The following is a 16,180-nucleotide window of genomic DNA, read 5'->3' as shown; positions in this document are numbered from 1 at the left end:
TGGAGAATGGTCAGGCAATGGTCAACACAGGGGCAAACAGATGTATACAGGCAAATCCAGAGTCGTGGGCATATAACAGGCAGATGGTCAGAAGGCAGGCGGCAGGCAACGTAAACAAACAAACAAACAGGGTGAGGGTCAAAGCAAGGCAGTATAACAAGACTCAGCACTGAGGTGTGTGTGTGTGTGTGCGCTGTGTTTAAAGTTCATCTAATCACAGTCTTTGAGCAGCTCCCGGCGATGTTATTGTAATCAATTGTGATCTGAAACAGGCGTGTGTGTGCGTGTGCGTGTGTGTGTGTGTGTGTGTGTGTGTGTGTGTGTGTTTGTGGTGCATGAAGGGAACTTATAGTCCATATACCAGCAGATTTGTAGTCCGTTAGCGATCTGCACATGTCGAATTGCTGGTGATCTACCCCTGGTAGAAACACGCTAGCAGTGTACCAATTTATGTTAGCAACATGTTGTGCATGCTTGAAACATCCTAATTTGTGCCAGCCACATGCTAGTTCATGCTACAGTATAAAAGTGTTAGCAACTTGATTCATGTAGCGCTGTTAAGCTAACTGCAAAGTTAGACATGATTTCATCTATTTTTAAATGTGTTTTTATGTAAACAATATAAACACCATTAAAATAATGGGCCTTTAAAATAAAAACTGAGTGGTTTAATCCATTTTTTGATGAACAGGTTACATTTATTCTTTTATTTACATAAATTCTTGTTTCTTTGGCAAATAGCCAAAACAAACTTCAGCAAAAAACAAAAAAAACAACAACAACATTTTATATTATTTATTTAAATAACTTTACATTCACTATTTATTTTATTTCACTTAACATAAATGTATGTAATTAGGGGTTTAGTTTACTATAATTAATAAAAAAAAAACATCTCTAGATACAGTACTGTCACTAGCTAGATACATACGAACAAAATAAATATAAAAAGTGCTCCACATCTCACAGGAGCCTCATGGAAGTTATAAATAAGTAAATCTGTATTTGTAAAAATATCCTGTAGCGTCATAGTTTCTATTTGCAGGTCACGGTTTCTTGAGTGTGACGTCAGGTAAACATATTTTGTGTTCATGAAAGTCTGAAGATATGCTGGCTGCTTACTTTAGTGTGTTATCCATCTTCATCATCCCCTAAATATGTCAGATTTTGCTCTAGTCTTTGTTTTTATCATTGGCTGTGTATCCCGCTTTATCATGGTCACTCTCCAGTGGTGTGTTTGTGTGTGTGTTTGTGTTTGGGGCAGTGTTACCCACAATGACAGTGATGAAGAGGGCAGCGGGAACCTCACCAGGACCGCCGTGGCCTTGAGAGGACCGCTCCGCTCTGCAGGTGCCCAGTCATTTTTTTCTGCCAGCCTGGCAGGACACACACACACACACACACACACACACACACACGCATACACACACGCACAATGTACATAGATGTCTTTAGAATTTTTATAATAATTTCGATTCACTAAACTCAAATCTTCCCCTAAACAGAAGACTCACATTGATGTTTTTGCAGTCTCTTATGTTTTTAGATAAACATCTTTTAGTATTTAAATTATTTCTTCATGTGGGAGCTGCTGGTCACTTTTTATGGTTTTATAAAAAGTTTTATACTTTTTATGGTCTGATTGAAAATAACATCTGCGATTACCTTCGACCAATGAGAGCGCAGTCTAACATGCTACCATCATTTAGGATTATAAAAATTCTCACATTGTGAGCCGGCCTTAAGTCTTCTTCATCTTTTTATTAGATTACATGTTAACTGTCTTCTTCGTTGTCTTCGTCTTCTTTTTATACATTCATGTTAACAACTGCAATTTACGGTTTTGACCAAAATGTTTTTTTTTTTTTTTTATAGACCAAAATCATGAACTAAAACATCTTTAACTGCCATTTCACCAGTGGCACAATGAAACTTTTCGTATGTATTACGAGTATTGTGATTTGACAATTTTGAAACTTTTACTTAACTTAGTAGTGATGTCTTTATTATTTAATGTGGTTAAATATATATTGAACAAATTATTACAGACATTATAAAGATGTTTGATTTGTCACCATCAAAAACAATGCTTCTAAATTGATATTAAAAAGCAACATTAAAAGCTGATTTACCTTTTTTTTGCCTGTCAACTATTAATTATTTACGTTTTTAATAATTAATTTATTATTAACAATTTCATTTTAAATTAGAACAGTCTGAAAATGTTATGTTTGCTAAAATTCATAAAAAAGTGTAAAAGTGTGATATTAATTATACTAATAACATGATACAACAAATACAATATTTGTAGGTATGTATCTTTGTTTCAGGGAAATGGACCCTGAATTTTAGATTTAGTCACAGAATATTCGCTTAGGTGCATTATTAATATTTATACATAATCTTACTGGATGATAAGACTTATTTTGACAGTTGGAAAAAAAGGAAGGATGATATTTTGTAACATTACTTGACAATTTCACTGTAAACAGTCAGGAATCCTAACAGTAAAGTTGTGTTTGGAGTTGAAGGCAGTGCAATCAGAGCCCAAAATACAGAAGGAGAGACACAGGGAAAGACAGCTGTGATTGAGAGGACTGTTATCAGACAGGAGAGAGAGACAGATAGCAGGATGAGTGAAGACATGAGACGGCCCGGGATGGCAGTGATGGTGACACCCTATGCCCTGAAATCCCAATGGACCTTTTCCTAGAGGAGATAACAGAGTAAAGCATGTGTGTTGCTGTGTGTCAGCAGGTAAATCCAGCTGAACGTGACGGCCACTGTCCTTCTGAGGGCTCAGTCCTGCTGTGTACAAATGAACAAAGGGTAAAACATTTCAGGATTTTTTGGGAGCAAAAAAGTTTTTTGTTTAGTAAACTAAATGTCCAAATTTGTTGATTCATTCATTTTTCTGCAGCTTAGTCTCTATTTCAGAGTATGCCACATCGGAATGAACCGCAAACTATTCCTGCATATGTTTCACACAACAGATGCCCTTCCAGCTGCAACCCAGCACTGGGAAACACCCATCACCTGCTCATACATTACGGACAATTTAGTTTATTCAGTTCACCAATAGCACATGTCTTTGGACTTTGTGGAGAACAAACTCCACACAGAAATGGCAACTGGCCCAGCCGGGACTCAAACCAGCGACCTTCTAGCTGTGAGGCAACAGTGCTGACCACTGTGCCTCCCTTAATTTACTTTTAAGAATGAATAAATTTAATATTATATCTATACAATACAACCTTCCGACTCCCATACGGAAGGTTGTCGGTTCGATTCCAGCTTCCACATTAGCTTCAGTGATTAACCAGTCTTGAGCTGCAGGGTGATATGGCTGTTGCCATATTATTATTATTATTATATATTTTTTATTTATTACTGTATTGTATATTAATATTAATATAAGTAATTATCACAGATTTGGCACACTCATAGACGTATCCCCAACAATTTAACCAGAAAAAAGTTAAATTACTGTATTTGTACTTAGCCAATCTAATAGCATATCTGCTATTTTTCAGTTAAGCATCAGTGAAATAGCTGTGAATATGAATTTAAAAGTGAATTAAAATTTTATATTAACATATTTATAAAATAAGTATGTTTTACAAATTTTTCTTCCATATTTGCTTCTAAATAAAGTTAAGTGTTTTATATTTATGTATAATTATAAACTGAAAATGGTCTTTTTAAAGATATATTAATGAAGGACTATTTCTTTGTCTTCCTCGCATGGTCATTTGTGCATTGTGCCAGTGCTTTATAAGTGGACATTCACAGCTCTGATGCAATTAGAGATGGGGTAACGATGAAGAGTGTTTCCTGTCTCTTCTATGAGGCTTTCTGATGAAGAGGAAGGTGTGAATGGAGGTTATTTGAAAGTGAATGGCGTTGTGAAATTGCACTTTTCTCCTCATGGATCCACCAGCGTTTCAGACATAAATCTTTAGAGCACAATCGCTCCGCTCCGCAGTAAATGTCACTTTCCCCTTTCCCTTCTGTTAAATGCAATATGACAGTCAATGGCAGAAGTGGCTTTGATGTACATGCGGTTAATTTTTTCTTCATAGGTGGCGAGGGAGCGGAAATGAATCGGTGACGTCCGTCTCTGATAAATGACACTAATTAAAAGGATAAAGAGTGTCATTGATTTGACATATTTCATGTCTCTTCAAAACTATTACTGGTTAATTATTTGGACAAAAACTTCATTCCAGGGTCTGGTTTGTTAGGGTCTTTATTAGGGTCTTTAATATCGCAATGTGTGCATCCGCATTAGTCACATCGCAGAGATATGCAATATTTAAGCTGACTTAACTGTGTAATTTTTCCATTTAGATATACACAATCATAATTCATGCACTGTTTATTTGTAGATTGTTTATACATGTTATGCATGATTCCCCTACAGAATCATCCATCAAACAAAATGAATAAATTCGGTTACACTTAAGGGATCAATTCTCACTATTAACTAGTTGCTTATTAGCAAGCATCGAGATATTGGCTGCTTATTAGTGCTTATAAGGCATGTTCCGTATGATCTAATTCTACATCCTTAATCCTGCCAAATACCTAAACTACTTTAATAACTAGTAATAAGAAGTAAATTAGAAGTTTATTAAAGCAAAAGTTAAAATGGTTTGCTAAAAGCAAGAATTGAACCTTAAAATAAAATGTAAGTAAAAATTATTTCAAAGTATAACAAAGTATATCACAATATATTCACAATATCGCAGAAAAATCTAATGTTGCAATGTCAGATTTGTTCATTATCATGCAGCCCGTCAACATAAACTCATTCTGAAAATGTAGCCCTATATACGTTTCTGGAAATTGCAGACCCCACCACCCCCCACCCCCAAACGCACACACATACACACGCACACACACACACACACACACACACACACACACACACACACACACACACACACACACACACACACACACACACACACACACACACACACACACACACACAAAAACAAGTTTTTGGAAAGTGTGAATGAAATTAAAATATGTGAATGTATATAGTAATTAACATAGAGAAATATATTTATTTTTCCTTTTACGTTTTACGTTTAGTACTCAACTGTATAACAATACTGCTTTAATTTTATGTAGAACAGCAGCCACATTTTAAGCCACAGACGTTCGACTTTAACGCAGTAACTTCAGTGTAATTAGAGGTGCTGAACTATGGGTTTCATCAGGGAAAGGTGTGCAACGAATTCCTAAATTTATAGTGTGAATGCTCAAGGCTGTGTTTGGGTGTTACAGAATGTGCAGTTTTCAAGGGAAAGAAAGCCAATCCAAATGTTAGGAGCAACAAAAGAGAGAACACCGTGAAAGATAAACTTAGGTCAGAGAAGACGAGAATTTTCAAGCATATGCTGTACCTGAACCTCAGCTTTCATGTAAGAGTGAGTTCAGTCTGCGCACAAAGAGTTTTTAATAGTGCTCAATTCAAGCTTTATCGTCATATTCAAAGTGAGGGAGAAAAAGACATTTTCTCCATCAATCATTTTTTCCTGCTTTTTCCATCCATTCCATTTATCCTGAATTCTGCTGCTTTGAAACTTTATGGAGAAAGCGCTGAAGGGAAAAGTGATCTAACTTTGCATGTGATCTGATTGTTCCTGATTACAGGTATTATAGTCAGTATTTTTATTGTGTGAAATGTAAAGGTTGACCTTTCTTTTTTCACATTCATGCTGTAGTGAATCATTTGGATCAGATGGGCTTCTCATAATGGCATTGTTGCTTTGGTCATGCGTTCACCTGACAATGGTCATGCTAAATTAAATATCATTGTACAAAGTTAATCAGGTAGTTTAAATCGCACAACGTCACTTAGCTGCAGCTATATTTACGTCGCGGTGAATCAAAAGCAGTACGATGATAATGAGCGAACAACTCTTTAGAGACCATTTTGTTTTTCAAATGAATCATTCATTAAATGACTGAGTCAGATTCATTTGTGTCGAACTGTCATGTGTCTACGTCAGTAGCTTGCAGCACTTATGACCACTGCCGCGAAGTGTTTGGTAAAATGGAAAAAAAGGCGTCGCAAACTTCTGATACATTTTCAGACCAAACCAAATCTAAAAAGGAGCCACACAGAAAATATGATCAGTCCTACCTCGATCTCAGTTTTATTGCTGGCAGAGATCCAGAGAGTGAGGAAGTCCTGCATTGTCTTTTATGCTTAGAAAAGTTTGCAAGTGCTAGCATGAAACCTTTAAAACTTAAACGACACCAGACAACAAAACATTCTGAATATGTCAACAAAGGTTGATCATATCCTCTTCTAAAACAAAGAAGAGTATCTTCGTCAACAAAAAAGGATCACAGTTACTGCGCGCATTCAGAAAAAAAGCACTTCAAGCCTCATTTTGTGCATGTCGAATCACAAAATACAAAAAGCCACACACTTTAAATTTTTGACTACTTTGAATAGATACATTTTTTTACCCATTTTTCCATATTAAAATATGGTGGGTCTTGAGATTGAATTACTTTCCTAGGTGGGTCCTGGAATACAAAAGTTTGGGAACCCTTGATCTACAGCATATACAGGATGTGTTTGTATTGGGTGTGTTTCATGTAAACGTTACGGCTCAGTTCATGTACCTAAGCCATGAATATAGGCAGTTCAGATGTGCCAGCCAATTAACCTAAGGTCAGTACACACCAAGCCAACACCAAACAACTAGCGCTAATGAAATCCAACTGTATTGTTGTCTTGCGTTAGCTCACGTCTGGTTCCATCTGGACTAAAAAGCTGCTTGTGAACACACCAAACCAATGACAGCTGACTGAAACAAGAGTGCCTGTTCTGCGCGTGTGTGTGGTAGGATGCCTTTCTGCACATTTTTCTCATTCACAATGGTCACGAGAACTTCGGTTGAGTGTTAACAAAGCGTTAACAACTCTGATCAGGCTTGCTTTTTTATTTTCAGCAGTACCCTTAAAGCTGGTTTATACTTCTGCATTGAGTGATCACCGTGACCCACATGGATTTAAATTAAAAACGAAAACATAAGGGCGATCTTAAGCAAAAAAAGACCCCTAGCCTATAAGGTTTTTCATGGAATATCTTAAACTGACCATTAACTGTGTTTTTTCGTTCCCTTATCTTTAATTACTACAAAGATGGAACTTGCGACCTTATTTATCTAATGATGGTAGCTCAAACTCGCTCATTCAGGACTGGAACCAACGGATGTACAGCAACTTTAGTCAAAAGGTAAACACAAAACAAAAGTTTCCATCTGGAGCCTCTTCACGACTAGACACTTGTAAACACTCGCTCCATCTGGCTTGTGGCTCTCAGCACCGCCCACAGTTCTCAGCGCTACCAAGCCGACCAATCACAGAGCTTGCACTACAAATAATTGTGACATGTAGTTACATTTTTTGAGAAGTGCGCGTCAATGTCTGTGCCAGCCACGGCGAGGGCTATGCGACTGCACAAAGGGTTTGCATGATGCAAAAGTATCAATTAGCCTTTACTTGGTAGGCATGGTGTATGCCAGGACGTTGCAGTTTAGTTGTTTTTATTATTGTTCTACAAACTTTTGTGGGTGAATTGCAGTCATTTGAATCCAGACCTAAAGGTTGCTGCTGATATTTAAGTAATGTTTAAGCAAATTTGTCATGCGAAATTGAGTTTTTGTGAAGTGTTTCATGCATCACAGTAACTCTAGAAAATGACCAATCGAATGATCTTTGTGTAAATTCGGCTAATGTAATCACTCCTTAAAACCCTTGGTAGTATATGAAATTTTCCCCAAAGCTGGAGCTGTTCTGGATCGTGTTGCATCTACAGCTCTGCGATGCTCTCTCAACAATGGTCAAGTGTGACTGGCACTTATTTTTAACAAGGTCCCCAGTCATTTCTGTCTGATCATTCTCTGTTTTTTGCTGCACATTTTGATTGTTTTGTTATCCTGTCAAGAATCTAATGCAGGCTTTACCAAGAGTAAAGTACTGAAGACTAAATTAGACCCAATGGCAAACCCACACCCAACAGTTATTCACATCGTTAGCTGAAGAGGCCCTTATATTGATATCTTAATGGCAGCAGAAATGTCGGGGAAAAATGTTCAAAATAATCAATTAGATTCTTTTCTAAAAATACTTTGATTTTGAACAATACATGTGAACTTTAGAGGAACAAAAATAAGTGAAAACAAAATAAGCGTATGCTATGACTGCTTTAACTAATTGCCTGATGATAAATAATCAAGCCAGATCAAGGTCTGTGTTCTCTTTTAAAAACTGCATTTGCAAAGGCTGGAAAAAGAATAAATGTTAAAGTGGACTGGAACTTTTTTTTTTCTTATTTACATAAAGGGGAATAAATAGAATGGTTAAGCAAGGACACCGTATAAAAAAAAAATCTGAAGGTGACTTCCAAGCATTTAAATTGCAATTTAAGCTGAATACTAGTACCTTGCAAATAGTGAAAAATGATGTACTGTCATCAAAAAAAGACAAAAAATGTTAATTATTACAAATTGGTTATTAAAAGTAATGTGTTTAAAAATGTGTTCAAAATATTCTCTTTATTAAGGGAAATGTTTGAAAAAGACAAAGCTTCAAAGTAGGACTAATAATTTTGGCTTTTTATTGAAAATACAAATGTCCAATAGAATTTCATCTTAACTTCAAAATAAAAAATATTGTCAAAGTATTTTCATTCAAATTAAACTATTTTCTACTGCCAGAATGTTTTTTAAAGTTGATGTTTTATTTATTATCATTGATTATAAATATTCAGGTTTATTCCACCAAACATTGCTTTCTTAACTATTTTCAACTTAAAGACTGATGTTATCTTGTCTAAAAATTAATATGAGCCTCTCTGAAACCATATATCATTTTTATATTTTAATCAATTGTTTTGTTATATTATCTCTAAATGACAATTCTATGTTAAGGGAGCTGATAATTGTTGCCAGCAGTTTGCAAAACAAAACAAAAAATTGGAAATCCAGATATATATATATATATATATATATATATATATATATATATATATATATATATATATATATATATATATATATATATATATATATATATATATATATATTTAACATAACTTTTATTTCTAGTATAGTGATATTCAGTGGGATCTAGTTAGGTTTGATCCATTCTTAACTAGGGCTGCATATTATTGGAAAAATCTGACATTGCGATAACTTGTTTTTCTGCAATATATATTGCAATATAAATACAATTTTACCAGATGACTTGAATAGCTCTATTTGGAAACAATTCATTAATTTAGTTTGATTGTCATTTGCATAAAAAATTGCCAAACCCATTTTAACCATTGATAAATACAACAGCTCAAAGATACAAGTAAAATAAACAGTGCTTTACAATTTTCTTGGAAGTCAAAGTATTCGGCTACAGAAATTGAATAATCAGATGTAAAAAAGCACTATAATCATATTATAGATTAAATAAATTTAACCTTCATTATACACTATCTGCCAAAAATCTTGTTTTGGATCCCAGTTGTAAGAGCAACAAATAATAACTTGACTTCTAGTTGATTGTTTAAAAAAAAATGGCAGAAGGTAGTTTTTTTCAATTAATCATCTGTTGAACTGCATCTCAATCATTACAAATACTGCAGAAGACTTATTGGAACCCACATGGACCCAATAATCAGTCAAGTTGGGTGAAGGAAAAATCATGGTTTGGGGTTACATTCAATATAGGGGCGTGCGAGAGATATGCAGATCTGCATCAACAGCCTGAAGTATCAAGACATTTGTGCTGCCCATTACATTACAAACCACAAGAAAGGGCAAATTCTTCAGCAGAATAGCACTCCTCCTCATACTTCAGCCTCCATGTCAAAGTTCCTGAAAGCATCAAAGGGCAAGATGCTGCAGGATTGGCTAGTCCAGTCACCAGACAGGAACATTATTGAGCATGTATGGGGTTAGATGAAGGAGGCATTGAAGATGAATCCAAAGAATCTTGATGAACTCTAGGAGTCCTGCAAGAGCGTTTTTTTCTGCCATCCCAGATGACTTTATAATGTTATTTGAGTCTTTGCAGAGATGTATGGATGCAGTCCTTCAAGCTTATTGGAGTCATACACAATATTAATTATTTTCCCACTGCACCATGACATTAAATTCGATACTGTACGTTATTTCTGTTAAATGAAAAGACTTTTGTCTTAGCAAAATTAGACCTTTACCATCCAAATAAAAAAAAAAGTAAACTCAAGGCATGATCATATTTATTTTGGTAAAATACGGATAATCTAGAGGCCTTTACCTTTCATATAAGCCACTTCTGATACCAAATGATCAACTAAAAGTCAAGTTATTATTTGTTGCTCCTAAAACTTGGATAGGCGACAAGACTTTTGTCAGGTAGTGTAGTTACAAACTAAAAATAATTGTCTGAATGCTTTAAATTGTCCTGAAATTTGTACTTTGTTAAGGATTTAACTTTGTTAAATCAAATTAACGTTGCTGATTCTGCAATATGACTATTGCGTATGCACACATTGAGATATCAATGCTGAAATGATATACTGCGTAGCCCTAGTCTAAATGACTCAAACTATCTACTTCGAACAGCATAAAGAACGTTATAAGTTTGGAATTATATGAAATGAAAACATAATTTTCATTTATGATTAAATTATTGGATTAAGTCGAAGTCCCATTGCATTTTTTTGTGAACAAATTGTTCTTTAGAGTCAAATCTTTATAGATTCTTCATCAAACTGGGCTGCAGTTCCCAAATCCATTGTAAACCAAATATATCTTACAAACCATTGGCATAAATTGTCTCCACAATCTATTTAGTCTCTTTGGGGAAACACAGCTAAGCGTCAACTGAGATTGATTTGTTCATCTAAACAGCATTACCTGCTCATGACTCTAATCTGATCTGATTTTTTTAGTTCATCTTACTGACGGTGACACAATAGCAATGAATCGTGAACCACCGCTTGAAGGGAACCAATTATTTATTTACCAAACCTAAGCTTTACCTGATAATATGATGATTATCAAACAACATTAGCTCACTAAGTTTTGCAGTACTTCTATAGTATTCATGCAGTTCTTCCATTTGCCACACCACAGGGAAATAAACAGTTGCTTATCTCACTCAAACCAACAATTTCTCTGGCATCCCCTTTGCACTCTCTCAGATTAAGGATGTATGATGGAGTTTTATATTAACTTAAAACCTACAAAGACTATAAAAAAAAGGAATCAGAAAACTAAAGTTTTTCCTCATGAAATATGCATTACGCTAGTCTAAACATGACAAGACACACATAAATGTCTCATCTCACTGATAAGAGCAATAAAAAAAGCAATGTTGTGACACCCTCGCCTTATTAAAATGGTCCACAGGGTCCAAAACAACATGACAAAACATCATGAAAAATGTACCAATAAGGGAAAGCTGCATTTTAACATTGTTAAATTTTTCACTTTTCTTTACACAAAATTAAACTTTATTGACTAATCTGACAAAAACAGGAACACCTAACACAAACACACATTCATTGTAGTGAAGAGTGAAGGAAGAAAGATAAATGTTTGAGAGTGTAATGATGTAAAAGCCTCAGATTTTGTAAGACCAAACCAAGCAAACCAAATACATATATATATATATATATATATATATATATATATATATATATATATATATATATATATATATATATATGTTTAACCCTTCTATCCTTCTATGGTTTCTTTAGGGTTATATACTGTATTTAGATCAGTTCAGTATGGAGGCATTATTTGCGTTCTTTTTTGGGTTGTGAATAACTCCCTCTGTTGAGTTGGAATCCCACATGTTTAGCTGGTGGCCAGTTCTTTGCCCTTACTATGTTTGGAGTGGGGTGGAGTCGGCAAAACTGTAGTCGTGTTGACATCTGGTGCACTAAACTTAAATAGACTTTCGACGGAAAGAAAAGAAAGAAAGGTATCCAAGATAAGAATGATTGTACTATGCTGTTAACCCATTTTTGTCAGGGTCTAAGTCTGTTAACTGGACCTGGAGAGAAGCTGTCCTGAGCTGAGGAACAACTCTCTCTTGGGGTCACTTTTTTTCCTTAGTTCTGTGTTCTAGCGGGTGGCCTTAGTCACCTGTTTTTAAGAGGATGGTTTTATACCACCCTCAGGAGCTGACCTGACCTATGAGAAAGTTATATACCCAAGGGAAGTTTTATGATCCTTTGTTGGGAAGCTTGGTGATTTGCATATGCATTCTGGATGACTTTTATGATTCTTAATGTCAATATGTTGCACATATTTTAACATAAAATGTAAACAATCTTTCAGTACACCCTATTAGCTCTCCAGGGACATCAAATATGAAATATTTTCAATCTTGTTTAGCTATGGTAGTGTTAAAATAGTGATTGCAGAAGTAAGGCAACAATGAATAGTAATTTTCTTCATGTTATCTAGGTTTAATTTCTCAATGATATGCAAGTAAACAACCGAATAAAAGATCTCAAGAGAGCAAAAAAAAAGGGAATTGTTTTACTTCCTGTCACATGAGACCTTCAATTTCCTACCCCTAATTCCAGGATGAAAATGGAGGTACCATACCAAATAAAAAGCAATTTTCATGTTACTGAAAATTATTTTTTGTTCACTAATGTATATCACCATTATCATTAAAGTCTCTAGATTCATCCAAATAAAACAAATTTTTCAAAAGATCTATAGTTTTTTGTATACTTTGTCAAAAGTTCAAGCGGCAACTATAGTTGCCGGTGGGCAAATACCTTGTAAGTACATCAATCATGGAGAATTTGAGAATAATATGTTAATAAGTTAATAAATCAAGGTTAATGGTCTTGTTTTATGATTTTCCTTTCATAATACCCCACCTAAACATAACTTAACAATTTAAGTTTTTTGATACAGCCTTTTTTGAGTAAAATTAACTTCTCCCACAGAGAATTGCTGAAGTGCTAAGTGAACAGGTTAATGTGCTGAGTGAACAGAGGGCTTTGTCTGAACTCTTGTCAGGGTGAAGATTTTCAAAAGCACCAGGGTCTGTGTTTTTTTAGAAATTGAGAAAAAAAACGTTTTTGTTTACAAAAATACCTGTGTACGTGTGGACATGACCTTAGGAACTCTACAGAAAACTCAATAAATCTCTCAAAATCTCAGCTCATCAGGATCATTGATCAACTCCATAAACGAAATGTCTACAAAAACGTCTGTAGTGAGCTTTACTGAAAATACTTGTTTTGTTAGATGTCACTATTGTAGTATGTATTTACTTTTGTGTGTTTATACCAGTATTTTTAGTATATCCTGACATCGTTGTGGCCATTTACTTGTTCCAAACCGATTTGACTTTCTATATTCTGTTGAACACAAAAGAAGATATTTTGAAAATTGCTTAGTATTTGTTTTTACTACTATGGGAGGGTTACAGGTTTTAAGTTTCTTCAAAATATTTTATTTAACGTTCAACAGAAGAAAGAAGCTGATAAAGGTTTGGAACCACTTGAGGGAGAGTAAATAGTGATTAACTTATTTTTGGGTGATTTGTCCCTTTAAGAAATCAGTATTTAGTGGAATAACCCTAATTTGATAATTTGATCAGTTGTACAATTTTCTGGAAAAAAAGCTCTAAATTTCAACTAAATTTAATACGATTTTGTTGTAATGTTATCATACATAAATAGAATAAAACAAATAATAACATTTTAATTAAACGCATGAATATTTTAAACAATATATATTTATTTTCACACTTTAAAATTTCAGCGGGAACCATGTGTTTTGTACTCTAATCACTCTAATTGTATGCCTGAAACCAATAACAGTAAACTATCTTTTTACTAACATGAACTAACTACTAAAATGAATGTTGTAAAACCCTCACCTTATTAAAACGATCCACAGGGTCCCAAACAACGCTGCAAGATATCCTGCAAAACACACAAAGCAAAAGCTGTATTTTAACATTGATTCACAACAGGGCGCTGTGCTAGCTTTCTCACAGCGTTATATGCCAACAAAGCCTTCTACTGAGAAGATGTCGCCCTTTTTCCCTGCTAGTAGTGCAAGAACTAATCAGAAAGTTCTGGAAGCACTATTTTTACTACTTTTGGTGTCTGTAAACAACTTCTGACCGCTTTGCAACCTCTCGGCATGTGAGAAGGTGCTGTAAGAGCCAAACTGAAAAACTTGGTACTTGGAAAAAGTATTTGTACCTTCATGAAATATGAAGAAAAGAGCAGGTTTGTCAGAGGATATGGTGAACCAGCGACCCTGAGAGAGAAAGAAAAAGCCCACAGTTCAAGTGTCGGTTGGCGCTTTTGAGATTTAGAGATGCGTACAGTAATTTCAAAATGGCAAAACATGTACTTGTATCTATTTTTTATTTTGGCGTCTTCATCGATGCTCCCCAAGAGCTACATCTCATATTTCTACTAAACAGCCTGATTATCTTGATGGAAGTAATTGGCCAAGCTCAGAATTGTTTTTGCAATATTTACAAATGGCAATAGGCAACAGACCAGATTGTGAAAGCTGAATTAAACATGTTGCGACAGGCTTAAACTGACTGCATCTGTAGTTTTGAGCACTCTGTGTACAGCTGCGTTTATAAGAACTGCATTTCTGTTTCAATTACTGGTGGTTTGTGGCCAGTCTAGTCCACTTTAGAGTTAATTTAGCGTCTGAGCATACATCCAAGTATTATTTAGCACAGCAGTATTTTGGAAATGAGACTTTCATTAATTGTATTTGTTGTCAAGATTGGACAAAGGACTTTACTTGGAGTCCATGAGAGTTAAATTGGATAATCCAAATTTATTTTGGACATTGCTTTTGTGTTCAGATGCTTTTTTCCAATGTGAAAACACTGACCAAATGACCAAAGTGTTTTGTCCTACTTAATGAGTTTTTCTGTTTTCATTTGGTATTTATATTCCAAATGATTATTGAGCTTCAGATTATATTATCAGAATGATATATTTTGTCAAAAGAACCGACTTATGTACCTTTTGTTACAGAGAATGAAAAGGTAAATCAAAATAATGTTTTTTAGGTATTAGTATTACCATGTTAGTCTTTAGGATAGCTACTGTATGTGCTCCAAAACAGTGACGAAATCTGCATTAGAAACATGTAAACATCCAAAGCTTGCAGTTTGACACTTCCACCGAAATGGTTCAGCACTTTATTTTAGTTTGGTTTAGTTTAAAGCAGGGGTCACCAAACTTGTTCCTGGAGGGCCGGTGTCCTGCAGATTTTCGCTCCAACCCTAATCAAACAGACCTGAACAAGCTAATCAAGGTCTTACTAGGTATACTTGAAATGTCCAGGCAGGTGTGTTAAGGCAAGTTGGAGCTAAACCTTGCAGGAACACCGGCCCTCCAGGACCGAGATTGGTGACCCCTGGTTTAAAGCTTTATTAATCCCCTTGGGGCAATTCATTCGGACATGGTGGTGCTTCACAAAACAAGAATGACACATTTAACACAATAAACACCAACACTTAACATAAAGTACACAAACAAAACCTAAAAGGTTAAAATAAATAATAATAAAGATAAAAATATTAATAACTTATAAAAAAAAATACTATAAAAATATAATAACATAATAATAATAATAATCCATCAATCAACTACATTTATTACGCTTACTACGTTTATTATTTGACCTCACCTCCTGACCAATCAAATGCCCTCTGGTATTTATGTGTTTTACAAGTGACTGTCTTGTAAACACTGGAAGATATTAGAGGGGTACTATTCCCATGAACTGCTGTGTCCTCCTTGTTTCAAGGAATCTGCATTATTCTAGCAAATAAAATCTTTCATGCATTAAATCACATAAATTTCAGTTTTTGTATTGTTTTAAACAATATTGTTTAATGTCCAGTTGTTTTAAACTGCTGTTTAAAAAAATTATCAAAGTCCTTGTTAAGATAATCAATTTGTTTAAATGTACATGTTTTGTTGTGTGTTATATGAGGTATTGTCTATTTTGAGATTGTTGTTGATCTGTTTTGTGGCTCCTCTACATTTTACTCAATCCATACTTGTTGAATTTAATTTACCTCAATTTTATTGTGTAGATATAGTTTTTTTTTTTACAGCTGATGAACAGGCTCCTCACATTTTATG

At 34.7% G+C, this 16,180-nt stretch overlaps 1 long non-coding RNA gene across 4 annotated transcripts in view; it reads left to right on the top strand.

Moving 5' to 3' along the window:
- Positions 1-16,180, top strand: part of LOC141379834 (uncharacterized) — a 295,479-nt gene that overhangs the window by 106,911 nt on the left and 172,388 nt on the right. Inside the window, exon 3 of one of the 4 annotated variants that reach the window (XR_012396683.1) lies at positions 1,265-1,350. The exons of the other annotated variants lie outside the window; for them this stretch is intronic. This is a non-coding gene — a long non-coding RNA (uncharacterized lncRNA). The remainder of the gene's footprint in view (positions 1-1,264; positions 1,351-16,180) is intronic. 4 annotated transcript variants of the gene reach the window in all.

Source organism: Danio rerio, chromosome 21 (assembly GCF_049306965.1).
Source record: "Danio rerio strain Tuebingen ecotype United States chromosome 21, GRCz12tu, whole genome shotgun sequence".
Lineage (NCBI taxonomy): Eukaryota > Metazoa > Chordata > Actinopteri > Cypriniformes > Danionidae > Danio > Danio rerio.
This window is presented reverse-complemented; position numbering and strand designations above follow the sequence as displayed.